At 43.6% G+C, this 13874-nt stretch overlaps 1 long non-coding RNA gene across 1 annotated transcript; it reads left to right on the forward strand.

Annotated features, from left to right (window-relative positions):
- Nucleotides 1–3495: 3495 nt before the first annotated feature.
- Nucleotides 3496–8288, forward strand: LOC134477901 (uncharacterized). Its single transcript, XR_010050185.1, has 2 exons — nucleotides 3496–4614; nucleotides 4998–8288. It is a non-coding gene; the product is annotated as an uncharacterized LOC134477901 (long non-coding RNA).
- The last annotated feature ends 5586 nt before the right edge of the window (nucleotides 8289–13874 follow it).

The following is a 13874-nucleotide window of genomic DNA, read 5'->3' on the forward strand; positions in this document are numbered from 1 at the left end:
TGAGAATGCCTTGACATTAGCCAGGTGAGCCCCATATCAGACTTCTGACCTAGGGACTGCATTTATAATAAAATCATGTTGTTTTAAGCCACTAAAAAAGTTTAAAAGCACCATGTGGGATATTATTATACCCGCCAAACAACCCTTGCACATCCCACAGCCCCTGAAATTCCACATGTCAAAAATGGAACTCCATCTGTGTGCCCAGTGTCAGGGAATGGTGCCACCAACTGCTAGGAGCCCAAGTTAGAGAGATGTGCAGAGCCCCACTCCTCCCCTCCTTTACTCCTGGCACCCAACAGGTAACCTAGCCATGACTCAACCTTCCCCAAATCTTTCTCTGGTTTGACCCTTTCTCACATACCTGTCTCAGCGTCTTTCAGGTTTTCACAGTCTCTTTCCTTGTTGAGGTATGTCTGTCACAGTCTCACCCTTTTCTAATCCTCCAGTCGCCTATCTAAAATAAAATTGAATTTTCTGTCCTACAAAGACCACCTCACCTGCAGTACGTACGGGACAAAGGAGTGTAGTTTAACAAGTCATCCATTCAGCTCCTTATTCTGACTCCTGCCTACAAGTTCAGCTTCCTTTATTGAGTGCCTTCCTCCTATTCTGAGCTCCAGGTGCTGCCGAACTGTCCACCTGTTCCTCTGGGATCAGTCATGACGTCCTGGGAGGGGGGCTCATGCTGTCTCACACCTCTCTAATCCCTAAGTATAGTGCCACCATGATTCGATCATCTAAAGAGTGAGACTGGGGAGGGTGCATTTTAGACCTAAACCACAAGAATGAGTGTCTTTTCCTTCCTGTGTCATGAAGTGTCATATTGTGAATAATACAAAACTCAAGCTGGCTTAACTGATAAAGGAGGTTACTGCCCTTTGCAAATGGTAGGACAGGCTTCAGTGTTGGTCTGATTCAATGATTCATTGCCACCCAGAACCCAGACTCCTTTTTTCTCTTTTCCCATGTCTCATTTTTATCCAGAGGCTGGCTCCCTGTCACAGGATGGTTACTGGCAAACCCTGTATCTTCTTCCTTCCTATGGTGAGGGTGGGGATGGATGGAGCAGGGCAAAAAGTGGTGATGAAGGTTTCCAGAAAGTCTCTCAGAAGATCAAGAAAACCTGTCTTCCAGATCCTTCTCTGTTTCCCCTTCAATCTCATTGGCTGCAGTACAATGAGTAGAAATAGGATTATGTCGTTTAGTCTGGATAGACTCTACAGTGTGCTTCACAGTGGGGATAAAACTGGTTTTCCTGATGGTAGGTGTGGGTACTTAGTCTAAAATCCAGACAGGAGTGAATGTTGAGTGGGCAATTACAATGTTTTGGTGTTTTGTTTTGTTTTGTTTTGTTTTAAATTCTTCCTACATTTAGTCAAGAAATATTTACTGAGTACTTAACATGTTTTAGACATCCTTTCTAGGCACTGGAGATTTAGTAACCTGAAAAGACAAAAGAATAATAACATAATGACTTCAATTGATTTTTCTCCCAATTTTTAGAATTGGACATTTTGCTCCATAAAATAGAATAGTGTCATGATGGGCAGAGAAAAGGAAGTTGATTTTTATAGACAAAAATGTTTAAGAAAGGGGCCGGGGACTTAGCTTAATGGCACAAGTGCTGCCTGGCAAGCACAAGGTCATGAATTCAATTCTTAGTATAAAAAAAAAAAAAAATTGAAGAAGCAGAGAAAGACAGGGAATTGGTTATTTGAAGTCACCTTCCTTTGGTTAAGAGTGGAGGCCCATGTTCCCTGAGAGGGTGAGGCAGTGATGAAATCCGAGACCACTGTGGAACCCGCATGGGCAGATTCCTGGGTTCTGAGCCTTGCTCATGAATGGATGATAGGATGATTTGTATCGTCTTCTGGGACAATCAGGAACTTCCAGGCCAATTTTGCTAAAAACAACAACAACAACAACAAACCAAAACCAAAAAACAACAAAAAACCCTGTGACTTCATTTGGGGCTATAGACGCCCAACAGGTAATTAGTGTAGAATAAAACATAACCCTTTTGTGTGTATGAGGTACTAGGATTGAACTTGGGGCTTTGTGCATGTAAAGCAAGAACTCTACCACTGAGCCGCATACTCAGCCTTCATTTTGTTGGTTCAAATTCCTTCTCAGCTCTGCAGATAGGGATGTTAATCATTTAGGAATGTTGGTCTACGAGTTGACAAAACCAGGTTGATTATCTTTGAATTATTTCATCTCCCTACAAGACAGAGGACATTAAGATTTATAGAGACATTCTACTCTGCCTAGAAATCTCTAGCCGTTTTGTCCTAAACTGATAATCACCTGGATTTCAGAAAAAGCAGAGCTCCACATGGCTGAAATTGTCAGTCAGACAATCATTTCATGGTAATAGAGCTGCCTCTAGAGCCAGGAGGCCCAGAACTATGGAACCAGAACTGAAAGAATGATGCGCTAGACCCCAGGTGAACCGTAGCAGCTGGTTGCTGCTGCTGGGGACCCCCTCATCGACTGACACCCTCCCCTCCCCAGCTGCTCAGGCTTGAGTCCTTTCCTATTTTTCTTACTCTTATTTGTTGAGCGCTGGCCTAATCAGTTTTTCCAAAGCTAAAGTTCTTATCATTTCCTCTTACTTTCTAAAGTCTTCTCCTATAAATCTATACATTAGTTTTAGTTTCCATTATTACCAAAAGCAAAGAACCACACTGACTGGTAACAGCAGAAAGGTTACTAGTGTTCTGAGTACTGGGTGGAGGGTGGCATCTTTTCAGAGATTCCTTCCAGGTTTTGTTGTCCTGAACAAAAAATAAGGCAAGGCAAGAGCAAGAGGCAGCGAGGTTGCACATTTATTAAAGGTAGCAGAAGTATGCTTTGCAGAGTGCGAGTGGGCTGCTGGGAAAAAGAGCGCTCACAATGGTCACAAACTTAAAGGCCCACATCTTTTATATCTCCTATTCCTCAGGCTGACATCAGATCTAGGCCACCATATCAAAAATCTATTTGATCTCATACCAAAAGAACTGAAGGTAGTACTTCCTGGGTGGTCCCAGATCCTGAGTTATGGACCTGTCCAAGACAAGTGTCCGGAGTCTCTGTGACTGACAAGTCGTTCTCTAATCTCCAGCCTCAGAAAGATTACTTGATCCTAAAATTTCAAAACCAATTTTGGCAATATAGCAAGACCCCCATCTCAACGAACAAACATCCAGGGACATGAATCAGTGGAAGAACACTTACCTGGCATGCATCAGTGCCCTGGGTTCAAATCCTAAGACCCCAGATCCCACCAAAAGTCACTTTCCTTGTAAAGCAGCAACAGGGAGGCAGCATGGTAGAAAAACACCTGGTTGACTTAAGGTTATTGACTTGAATGTAATCATTACGTATTGCAAATATGTTATGGTTTAGATTTGAAGTGGCCCCCAAGGCTCGTTTGCTGGGAAGATGACCATATTATGTGAGCAGTACAGCTGACTTGCAGTTAGGTTAAAGGAGGTGAGTCATTGAGGGGTGTGGGCTGGAAGGCTCTCTGTCTCTCTCTCTGTCTCTCTGTCTCTCTCTCTCTGTCTTTCTCTCTTTGTCTCTGTCTGTCTGTCTTACTCTCTGTCTCTCTCCTGCCCTCCTCCAACTCTGTCTGCTTCCCACGTGCTGACAGGAGGAGCTATCCCTTTGCTATGCTCCTGTGCCAGCCTGCCTTGGAGCCAGCCAACCATGGGAAGACTGAGATTCCTGACATGTGAGCCAACATAAACCTTTCCTGCTCTAGACTGTGGGTGTCTGGTAAGGTGTCTTGTGATGAGGAAAGTGATTAAGACATGTACTAGTGAACATAAGAATGTGGAAGAAAAAATAAAATGCTTTTCTGATTTTATATATAAAAAGTGAAGGCAAAGAAAACTTCATTATCACACCACCTGAAACTGACCTGTTTTGGAACTTGACTGCTATCATTCTAATTCTGACTTCTCAGAAGATCAGTTTTAGCTTTGCAATAGGGAACCTTTGCTGAGTGTCTCTGTTCTAATCCTTGGCTTGGTCTGTTGGGGCTCAGTGCAGGAGCTTAGTTTAAAGCAATGGGCTACTATAATTTTATTTAGCAATAGTAAAAAAGAAACTCTCACAACCCTTCCCCCCTTAGCTCCTTGAAAATCATAAAACAAAGAACTTCTATCTACTGAGAACCACTTAGAAAATAGCGAATTACTAAATGTGGGTTAAAATTTGTTTTCCTGAGGAAGATTATAGAGTGGTGACTATGAGAGAAAAATTGAGGCAGTTTTATATTTTATTTTATTTCTGTGAGAATGTAAGAAAGAAAAAAAGCAACTATTTGAGAAGAAAGAAAAATGATATTTAAAGGGGATATTATAAGGGAAGGTTTATGCTGCATTGCATAATATAGACTTGTATTTTTTTTCTTAGGAAACATTGGGTAAAACCTACATTGAAAATAGGATATTTCACAAAAGATGATCTCTCAGTAACAAATAATCACATGAAAAAGTGTTCAGTGTCCTCAGGAAAATGAAAATTAAAACCAGAATGAATCTGAGTACAATGGCACACATTTGTAACTCCAGTTACTTGGCAGGCTGAGGTAGGAGGATCACGTGAGCCCAGGAGTTCAAGGTAAGCCTTAGCAACTGAGCTAGATATTGTCTCAAATAAAAATAACCACTCCACACACACCAAGAAAATAAAAATCTCCACCCCAGAGTGAGGTATTCACTTCATCTCCACATGGGAGGTTAAAATGAAAAAGACTGACAATAACAAGTGTCAAGGAAGAAGTAAAGTAATTAGAATTCTCATATATTTCTAGAGGGTATGGAATTGGCAGAACACATTTAAAGCTAATCATATATAATTTATTACTTAAAATTTTTATCCTAAGTAGAAGTGATTATTTAGTTCACCAAAAGACATATCAAGTTTATTACAGTTTTATTTATAATAGCAACCAGTGGTCAACTCAAACTAACAATTCCTTTTTTTCTTGTTTTTTGAGACAGGGTCTCCCTATGTGGTTCAGACTGGCCTTCAATTCACCATGTAGCCCAGGTGGAACTCAAACTCATGGCAATCCTCCTGCCCCAGCCTTCTGAGTGCTGTGATTACAAGCATGCACTACCACACCTGACTAAAATAACATTTCTTTAAAGGAAAACAAGAAAATTGCTTATTCTGAATCAAATATGAGTGACTTAGACCAAGGATCACAGATTCAAGTTGTTTTAAGTGAAATATTTCAAAGAAGAAGGGAGTTGTAACAACTTTTATAGAAAACAATTATAAATTAATAGATTTAGTGAATTATGTTGATGGAGGTATTTTGCAGGCTACTTAAGGAAAAGAAGGGAATTTTTTTTGAAGCAGAGTCTAACTGTATAGTTCAAGGATGGCCTTGAACTCACTATGTAGACCAGGCTGGCTTTGAACTTGTGGTGGTTCTCCCGCCTCAGACTCCCGAGTGCTGGATAACAGACATGCGCCATCAAGCCTGACTAGAGGGAAAATTTGACATGCCATTGTGAGAAGGTTGGTAAAGGAAGGCATCTGTTCTTTGCCAAGTTTTGAATAGTTAACCAAGTCAAATATACAGAAAAGTAACCTAATAGTGATTAAAACGTTAAGTTAGATAGAAAAGTCAGGACTAATGTATTGACTTCTAAAGGTTGCAGTAGCTCTTTTAAGCTCTGGATGGCTTCTTACCAGTCTTCACAAGCCTGCCTGTTTTACGTCTCCTGTGGATGGAAGAAGAGCTCACTTATCTGGAGTTTGCTGGGAGAATTTCCATCATAACAGGAAAGTTTGATTTTACATCCCAAACGGGTAGCGACCCAAATGTTCTACGGCTCAATGAAAGAACGAATTATGGCATATCTTAATGCAATGGAAATAGGAAATAAATGATTATTGCTTACAATAAAATAAATGAACCTCACAGACATAAAGACACGTGAAGGAAATAAAAAATAGTGCATTCCATTTACATGAAGTTCAAGTATCAATTAGCAAATCCACTTGGCGATACAAGTCAGAATAGTGGGTTTCTTTTTTGGCTGGCAGGGTACGTAAGAAGGTAGGGTTAGCATTTTGGGTTGCTGGAAATGTACTGGACAGTAGTTGTACAGATACAAACATTTAAAAATGTTTGGAGCTTCATAGCTAAATAAATGCTCTTCTCTGTCTATAAAGCCAACTTTTCTGCTCAGAGCATAACAACAATTATTCTACTGTATGGAAAGAAACGTCCAATTCTAGCATGGAAGATAAATCCAATTAAGATCATTGAACCAAATTGTTGTAATTTTTACTGTGACATATGTCTAAGTTAAAACAAAAAATATTTATAGATATTTATATTATTATTATTATTATCTTTTGCAATGCTTGGCATTGAACCCAGAGTCACACTGATTCGAGGCAAGTGCTATACCACTGAGCCATCCCCTCAGTCTCATATAGTCTTAATTGGATTTAGGTCTGTGCTTTTTGTTAGGTACTTCTAAGACTAAGCTGATGTGGCCCAATAAGGCATGGTCATGTGTAACAAAGTTACCTTTCCAGAATTATTTCCAGCGCTGCCCTATATTCCTGACAAATTTCATTACTTATTCTTTCTTTAACCCCCATCCTTCTTCACCTCTCTGTCTTGCTTATGTTCTCTGTATATTAATTTTTCATAAGTTAAATCATATGTTAAAGGGGCCAAAAATGCTTTCTTTTGAAAGGAATAAAATCTTGTTAGGCCTTTCACAGAATGAAGAATCTGAAATATTGTATCTTTTACCTTTTGGATAACCCTAGATTTTTATATATTGAGCTTACAAAAAATGAGAACCAGGTGACCTAGAAATTTTCACTAATAGTGGTTAACAGTGTGGCGGTCCACTTCCCGAAGTATGAAGGAGCCAGAGAAAATAATTTGGAAAGAAAAAAATTATTTATTAAAGTACAGGCCTGGCGACGCAGCCTCCAGTAGCCAATATGGAAGACTGCATGCCTAACAGCTAAAGGAAAGGATTTTTATCCTGTAAAACTGCAAACATCTGCTGGTCTCACAATGCCGGGTGTGTGTGTGTGTGTTTCACTGTGCACTACAGAACAGGAACACGTGGGTTACATTTCTTGGGAAGAGCAAGGTTCAGGTAAGGGTTGGGCTAACAAGCAAGTTTAGATTAGGCAAACATCCTGTGGGGAAGTCACATCCTGCAAACAAGCAAGTTACCCTGCAAACAAGCAAGTTTAGATTAGGAAGATATCCCTTTCTGCTCTTAGAGTTACCTTTGATCTTTCTCTTGACTTATGAAGGTTTTTTATATATATATATATATAGGTTATAATAAACAGCAGTAGTGAAAACAGTTACTCATGGTAATTCTTAGAAGGGGCTGAGGACATAGCTCTGTGTAAAGCATTACTTCATATGTGCAAGGTCCTGACTTTGGTTGTCAGTACCACATTAATAAAAGTAACAGTTTTGAAAGCTAATATAAAGGAAAGGAATGAGCATAGGCTCTGACGTGAGATGGACATCATTTTGTATTGTTTTTGCCATTTATCAAATGTGAACTCAAGCATGTTGATTTGTTACCCGACCCAAGTCTATCTGTTTGCTAATCAAAAGTCAATACTTACATCTGAGAGTTGGTAGGAAGGAAATGGAGTGTTATTTATGGGCCAGCATCTAGAGAACATGGGTGGGGCTATCATCCTCCAAAACAAACCCACATTAGGGAACTCAGTGTGTGAAAAAGCTTTTTGGACAGAGAAAGAACGGTAGAAAGTCTACATGCTGGGCAGGGTCTCCATCTGTTATGGGTTAAGAACTGGTGGTCAACTTAACACCAGCTGGATTACATCAGCATGGCATTGAGGAAAGTTGCCAGGAGCTCGGGGCCTCCGTGTCGCTGAGGACAGCTGTGGTGCCTTCAGGATAGCCCTGGTCTTTGTTGTGAGTGTGACTTCTCGGCTCCAGCATAGAACACTCATCCCACTAGCACAGCTCCTTCATCCTGCTGGCATAGACTTTCTGGCTTCAACCGCTGATCCTGGGGGCTTCCTGGCACAGATCCGTAAGAGACTGGCGTGAGTCCTTCTTGTGGGCTCTGGACCTCCAGTTGAACTCGTGGGAGGCATTGTCCTGAGCTCTGGGTTTTTATCTGGATTCATGTGGGACATTGCCATGAGGTTTAGCCTCTTGACTAAATAATCTATGTCTTTGGTGTTTTGGATAGATTTCCTGCATTTTCCTGTGTTAACTCCTGGTGACTATTATAAAAATAATATTATAAACTCCATGTCTTGATCCAATTGTTCTCTGTGTACAACCCCTGACTACAACACCATCCTCCAGGGTACGAGTCTACATTATGGACACAAGGCCTGCGTGCTTAGCTACATCCCCAGCCCTTTAAATTTTTTTTCTCTTTTGAGCAGGGTCTTGGTAAATTGCCTAGGCTGGGCTCGAACTTGTGATCTTTGTGCCTTAGCTTCCTGGAGTGCTGGGATTTCAGGCTTGCACCACTATGCCAGGCTATGTATCCACCCCCCCCCCCCAAAGAACACTGCAATCAACCTTGATCACTTGAGGCTAGTTTCAATTATAATTTTTTAGACAAACACATTGCTTTTCTGCAAGGTAAACTTTATAGCGATTTACATTTGTGTTAGCTGATGCAGAGGGCTGAAGATAAAGAGGGTGTCACACATTAAAATGCCAGCTGAAGATCACCAAATGTCCTTGGCTCTGTAAATCTAGAGAGATTATGTGAGCATGCTGGGAGACTAAAATGGGAGGATTCCAAGCTCCAGGCCAGCCTGGGAAGTTTAGCAATTTAAAGTGATCTTGTGTCAAAATATGAAAAGGAGGAAGGATGTAGCTCAGTATGAGGCCCTGGGTTTAATCCTAAGAACCAAAAAAAAAAAAAAAAAAAAAAAATTATTAGCAGTTAATATATAAATTATTTAGATGCAGTTTTTCTTTAGAATTTCAAATGACAGTCAAAAGAGAGGAAGTAACTCTACAAAGGACAATTTCCAAAGGAGTGGCCACTGTAATAAATTAGGTTCCTTTTGATTAATAGCAGTTATCTCCAAAAATTTCTGTAAATGATGGCTCTGTGTCACATCTCTTCAACTTTTCTTTCTGTTCACAGCGACAGCAAATGTTAGATCAATTTTAGTCACACACATGCTCAGGTACTTACTAATAGGCAAATACAAAAAAAAGACATTCCATCGGGTTTATGCTCTGTAATTTTCCTTCTTTTGAGTATTGCAGCACCTTGTAATGCATCAGTAATCTAGGGGGCAGGATCCAGATTGCTGGCTAATGGAATCGCATGTCCACGGATCTAAGCTCAGGACATAACTCAGGGGTCAGGCGCTTGCCTAGCATGCATGAAAGCCTGAGCTTAGTCCTAAACACTGAGGGAAAAGGAAATCCATGAAAATTATGAATTGGTAGTTAAATTTCAGATTATTTGGAAATCATGAGTGACTCATAAGAGTGCAGATAATGGAGCTTGATGGATTTTCATACCCTGTTCATGCACAGATGGAAAAACCTTTATATATATAATTTTTTAAAAATTAGTACCAGGGATCAAACTCACTACTGCACATGTGCAAGGCAGGCACTTATGCTGCTGAGCTAAATTCGCAGCCTAAACCTTTATTCTTGTTCTTGAGTCACTAGTTTCACCATGGAAAAATGCTAGTAAGTCAAATCTCTGTAGTTGATTAGAGTTGACTATGACCAGTTTGTGCACCACTGGAATGTATCTGTCTGTTTTCCTCAGTATTAGCTTACTACCCTGGAGGGTATACAGTCCCCGTTTCCTATTCGTAAGTTCCTCACTCGGGACAGGCCATTAGGACAGGGCCAGACAGCTGGGCAAGTGGGTGTGACCTATTAATCACAGAGATCCAGGACACAAGCACCCAAATCCTGTGCCTGGGACCAATCAGAAAATGGTTATCTTCAATTATTTTAGCTGGAGGTAAAGTTTGGAAGGACAGCCAGGATCTAATGTCAGCCTGTGGAGTGGGAGGTACAAAAGATAGCCATCACCATTCACCTTCTTACCTCTGTGCTCTGTCTTACACAGCGGCCTGCTCTCACACTGTGAAGTAGTCTTTGTTTCCTACCTTTAATTTGCTTGCATTCTCTCTGCAGATTGTATTTCTTCTCTGCTGCATCCAGCACAGCTCTCAAAGTTGCAGGGTAGGGTGGGGACAATGAGAGGATGGAAAAACACGGATAAGAGACAGTATGCATAAGTCTGAGGTCAGGGGGAGCCCTCTCTGTGGGTAGGAGGAAAACACAGCTCAACCACCACAGTGTATTTATTCGAGCATTGGTGTGACAGCCCTCTACCTAGCAGCCAGTTGTTTGGATTGCCTCAGGGTGCCTGGAGTTCTCAGAGCTGGAGCTTCTCGCCCAGCCCATTCCGTGTTGCACCGGCGGTCTGGCAGTCACGAGGCAATCTCCCACGGGGCTGGCACAGTGACTCTGGACACGAGCCGGGGCCCTTCCCGTGGATCGCCCCCGCGTGCGCCCGGCTCCTCTCTCTCCCTCCTCCCACCACATTATAGCTCCCTTTGTTTGCCAGTGCGTGCCAACCCACCCCTGCCACCGCCGTTCTGCCGAGATTTAAATGAGACCAGACAATAAGAGATTCACATAAAACTGCTCTAGATTTTAAACAGCTTTTTTTTTCTTTTCACTCTCACATCGTGTTCCAATTCTGTGGGCCCCAGTTTCAGCTTCTCGCCCAGCCCATTCCGTGTTGCACCGGCTCATTGGAGCAGATCATTTCTGCCTCTGGCAAATACTCGTGAGACTAACCGCACCACGGCCCCACGCGCAGCGGCCCACGTCCCTGACCGCGCCGCCACCACGCTGCCTAGGAGCCACCGCTTTCACAGCATGCCCGGGGCGGCGTGGCCCGTGAGCCTTCAGAGCAGAGCCCGCTCCGCTTCATGCTGTGTGTCTCCTGCCGCCACAGTGCCGCCCTCGCCCCGCCCCACATGCGGGGCCCCGCGTGCAGCGGGCCATGCCCCTAACCGCGCTGCTACTGCTGCTGCCGCCGCTGCCGCAGCTGTTGCCCTGCCCCTCTGGGGTGCCCGGCGCGAGCTGCAGCTGCCATCTGTCGGTGATGCCAGGCGTCACTTCTGGCCACTACTACAGGCCTCTAAGCCCCACCCCCTTACACGGTCGCAATGAAAATACATCATTTCCCTGCGCCACTTAGCGCGTCATAATAAGCGTCTGGGTGGGACCTCAGCCTGCCCCACTTACTGTGTCCCAGCATTCGCCCCGCCCAGTCTACATGTTCCTTGCCAGCCCACCCCTCTGCGGCACCCCACACACAGGCTGCCACTGCCGCCCCATGACACTGGACACGCGCTGGGCGTGTGCCACGGCCGCCATAGTTCCTTGGCGCCAGGCCCCACCTCTGATCACCACTGCAGGCCTCCAAGCCCCACCCCCTTACACAGTCGCAGCTCCCTGCACCATCTTAGCGCCTCATGGATGGCGTCTGGGTGGGACCTCAGCCTGCCCCGCCTACCATGTCCAGGCATTCCCCGCGCCCACTCTACATGTTCCATGTCAGCCCCCCCCCCCACTGCTGTGTGGTGGTGCTCATCCCGCCCCAGGCACAACTCTGCTCTCTTCTTACAGGTACTATCTCAGCATCTCAAGCTGCCTTAAACACTGCGCGTTTCCAAAGTCTCGCGGCCCTGCCCAAACTTTTTTTTTACAATTCAGTTCCACCCCAAACTTTTTTTTTACAATTCAGTTCCACTCAAGAGAGGCTATTTTTTTCTTACAATTTTTCTACCATTTATTCACTATTACTGGCCACCTGATAATTTTACCAACCTGCCTGCCTTATAATCTTAAATTCCAATATTAAGCTCCTACATACTTACTTAATTCTACAGATAACTTTTACTATAGTCCAGATCTCAAACAACAAGGCAAAACTTGACCTTCAAGCTCCACAGAGACCTTGCTATGGTTGTTCATATTTTAAATAACACTTACAATTCTGAGACAGACAAATCTACACAAGGTAAAACTACCTGCCCCCCCGCCATGGGCCTCACTCAAATTCATCAGAAGACATCAGACAAAATCCCCCATCCTGGCATTGTTTGAGACCTTACTCCAGGGCTATTTAGGCTATCCTGGCCACCAGAGAGTGGCCTGGCCATCCTACCTGGTAGCTCTCACAGGTCACTGCCAAAAGACCTTATTCCACGGCTGTTGGGTTATCCTGGCCACCAGACAGTGGCCTGGCCACCCTAACTGGTAACCCTCACAGGTCACAGGGGCCAACCGCCTTGATGGATATCTGTCTCAGAATCCAAATCACATTAAAACTCTCAAGGTAAGACATTCTCTATATTTGTGGACATAAGAGACCACATATACAGAGTTCTTACTGAGTTTTTAGGCTAATAAATCCTCAATGTCTCATGGAGTATTAAAGGTCAACCTATGCCAGTTACAAACAGGGCCTATCTTTATACAGGTCCCAGTCCTAAATCTTAAAATGCTTTTATTCCCTTTTAAACTGCCATCCTGGTTTCACATCACTCAGGCCATAGATCTAACCATCCTTTTGATACTCATCTCTGCCTTACGACTCACAGGTTGTCATGTTTTGTTGTCCAGTTTAATTCTTAATTTCTTACATTCTATTAATGATCATTTCTATAGCAGGACTCTCTAACAGGATTGCCTACAGACTCCAACGTCATATATACCAGAGACAAACCTTACCTACCTACCTTTTAACTTTTATGCTTTCATATGGGGGAGTAAGCACCTCTCATGACTTCACTCCTCTTAATTCCACGTTTAATTTTTCAGAATTCTGCCTTGCCACCTCAACGTCATCCTGATAGAATAACAGGTCTAAATCAAAGACACCTTTCCCTCTACCTCACTTGGGTCCATAAATATGACAGTGCCATGTCTCCTCATAACATCTTGTCTCTTTGTTTTTTCCAGTCTAACATACATGCATTCACCAATGAAGTTGTCCTGGCTAAAACACCTAACATCAGCGTCTACCTGGGCATCAACCTTCATCCTGTCGACTCCCCTAGACCCCAATACAGCGCCCTCAGCCAGCAGGAAGTAGTTACAGAGAGAAATCTTTGCCCCTTTTCCTAATAATCATAAGACGGGATATGAAAGAGTTGCTGGCCCAGACCGGACACTTTAACCAGGAAAAGCCTCAGCCAAGTTAGGGGGCTCCAGCCTCCCCTGCCCCTATAGATTTACCTGTAACCCCATACCCCCATCCCTAAGAACCTGTCCCTGGTGCCAAACGTGTGCCAATAAAATACCTGTGCATCCCTAATGCCCCTTGGGGTCCGCCCCAGACAGAGGCTACTTATGGGCCTCACTCCACGTGTTCGAGAGAAGAAGAAGAAAGGGAGAGTGTGTTCCAGAGAGAGACCGCCGGCCCCAGGGTGGAGATCCTGCGCCCCGGGGCCCGGGGGGTGTCTCTCCCCGCATTCCCGAAATAAAGATTACTTATATTTTATATTTCTTATCTTTACAGCCACCGCCGCCCACTCCTTTCATGGCCGTCCACTCCACTCCTTCCACAGACCTCTTTCCCTTCCATTCCTTCCTCTTTCCTTCTCCCATCCCCCTCTTCTCAGACCTAACATCGGGAGGCTGAGACAGGAGGATCATTGTGAGTTCGAGACCAGCCTGGGCTACAAAGTGAGCTCAAGGCCAGCCTGAACTGCATAGCGAGACCCTGTCTCAAAAAAACCAAAAATAAAGAAAAAGAAAAATACAAGGGCTCCCCTTCCCTTTTACCCCCAGTCCCAGTGATCAAATCTCAGGCCTCATG

This window comes from Cavia porcellus, unplaced genomic scaffold, assembly GCF_034190915.1.
Source record: "Cavia porcellus strain 051 isolate PalLab524CR breed Dunkin Hartley unplaced genomic scaffold, mCavPor4.1 scaffold_10, whole genome shotgun sequence".
NCBI classification, from domain to species: domain Eukaryota; kingdom Metazoa; phylum Chordata; class Mammalia; order Rodentia; family Caviidae; genus Cavia; species Cavia porcellus.